The sequence below is a fragment of the Morone saxatilis genome, unplaced genomic scaffold, assembly GCF_004916995.1.
Source record: "Morone saxatilis isolate NCDOM2014 unplaced genomic scaffold, NCSU_SB_2.0 Contig16, whole genome shotgun sequence".
Taxonomy (NCBI): domain Eukaryota; kingdom Metazoa; phylum Chordata; class Actinopteri; family Moronidae; genus Morone; species Morone saxatilis.
The window spans coordinates 16,083,303-16,085,525 of record NW_023339718.1 but is presented as its reverse complement, the minus strand read 5'-3'; the positions used below and the strand labels follow the sequence as shown (position 1 = coordinate 16,085,525).

At 41.5% G+C, this 2,223-nt stretch overlaps 1 protein-coding gene across 1 annotated transcript in view; it reads right to left on the bottom strand.

Annotated features, from left to right (window-relative positions):
* Nucleotides 1-2,223, bottom strand: part of si:dkey-215k6.1 (transmembrane protein 132D) — a 234,919-nt gene that overhangs the window by 142,916 nt on the left and 89,780 nt on the right. The gene's annotated exons all lie outside the window — the stretch shown is intronic.

Below are 2,223 nucleotides of genomic sequence, written 5' to 3'. Positions count from 1 at the left end.
CTACCGACTTTGCTATTTCTACGCACTAGAAGAAGAAGAAAAAGGTAAACAATGGCGGCCTCTTTTTTGATTTTCCAAATCGGTCGCGGAGGTTCTTCCAAATTTTTGCCTGTAGAGGCGCACTTGGCCTCGGAAGCCTTGCCTGTTTCCGGTTTTGGGCGCTTCAGCTGAAAAAAATGGTGGCGCGACAATCCTCTTCGCTGACCGGCCAAAATCCTGGCGGCGCACCGAGATCTACGTCCATTTTGACGTCACAGTGTCGCGCGACCAGGGTCATCAGACGAAGCGCAAGCATACTTTGGCCTTTACTTGGTCTGGTTTTACCAGTAAGTTATGGTGGCTTATGTTTGCAAACTTTAGCTAGATCATGCTCTGTAATGGACATGACAAAGTCTTTTTTACTTCATAATGTTTCTCCACGCTTGTTACTTTTAAACTCTGTTTTAACATTCAATCTTATCCTGTAATTGCATCACATGGCCATAGCTGCTGTTCATTATCCTCCTATCAACTCTGGCTGATTTGGTTAGGAGAAGTACCACGAGGAATAATGGACGTCATCTGCACAGAGATTGTCGGCAGCAAACATCTGCACCCAACAAATATGGTAATGGTCTATTTGAAGGAGTAGTTTCAGTATCACTCAAGATGATAGTTTTAGCTCCTTGCCTCCTATGGGGATGAGGGATGACCTACAGTAGGGAGGCAGTTCCGAAAACACCATCGCTGGCTGAGCCCACACATGCCAAACATGATCCTGATGAATGAAAGGGAAGTGGACCTGCTTTCTCTTCTACATGGTGATTTCACAAACACTACTTCAGCATTCTGTTTGGTTTGTTCTCTCTGACCTAAAGCAATTAACTTGCATTATATCAAGCCTTTACTTCATGCTGGCACAGATCAAGCAGAGTGACTTTGTTTGCATCAGCCAAGCAGCAAATTCATTGGCCTCAAGGAGGCTTTTTTACTACCTACTGTTTTGAGATTTTTTGGCTGCCCAAATTGTTGTTTGTTCTGAAATGCACATGAAAGGAAACTAGACCTAACATATACTATACACAGCACAGTGGCATCCACTGTTAAATATTTTTCTTATACATTTATCTTGACCTTGGACACAGCAGTTAACAAAAGAATTTCAAATCAAAATCTATTTCATAGCTTTACTTTACTTTGAGTAATATAATCCAAAAACATCATTGTAAACTGAATGAAACCAAAACTATGTGTGTGGGTAAATACAAACAAAAAATATGGGTGTTTTTGTCATTGAGGTGAACTGCCCTTTTAAATGTGTACTATTAAAAAACAACTTGAACAGCTTTGTAGAAAAAGAAACACACCCCAGGAAGGCAGAGCAACAGCAAATTTGTTCATCAGGTCTAAGGATCTTGTCAATGATGTGTTCACAGACCTCAAAGTGGTATTTGTAGCCCAGTGAGGAACAAGTGTCTGTTGCTGCTGTATAGGTACACTATCTGTGTGTCCGTATGTGTGTCCTTGTGTGTGTGTCTTTATGTGTGCCTGTGTGTGTGTGTGTGTATGTGTGTGTATGTGTGTGTATGTGTGTGTATGTGTGTGTAAGGTATATTTGTGGATCATGTTCCATGGCCAGATAAAGATGAGTCCTTCCACAAGGATGTTCGGCAACTAATCACAAGATGACTACTTTAATTAATTAGCTGACTCTACAGCACACATAATAAATACTAATTAGGGGAAATTAAGGGGGGAAAAGAGAGAGAGAGAGAGACAATAGACAAAGACAATTATGAGAAATGAGGGGGGAAACATTGGACGAAGGGAGAAGGGAAGACCAGCAGTCAGTAACAGATAGTAAAGATGGAGAAAGGAAAGTGATGGATACTACTCTCACTTTCTAACTTCCCTTTTCTGTTCCTCTCTCACCTGTTCCCACCCCTCCATTTTTCGTCCGCACCCACTCCTTTTCTCCTTGGTTCTCCTTTTCTTTTTCCTTACAATTTTCTCTTTTTTTGAAATCTCTTTTTCTCAGAGGGATTAAGATACTAGCAGACAAAAGGCTTTGCAGGCCCAGGAGCTCAGTGCATGTTTGCCACCATTTAAACATGCATGTGTTTATTTTATTTGTTTGTGCACATACTGTATTTACACAGAGCTGTGTGCCATTTGCATGTTCTTGAGAGACGGACGTGTATGCACACACGGAGACGTAGGATGTGTGTCTGTGTGTCTGTGTGT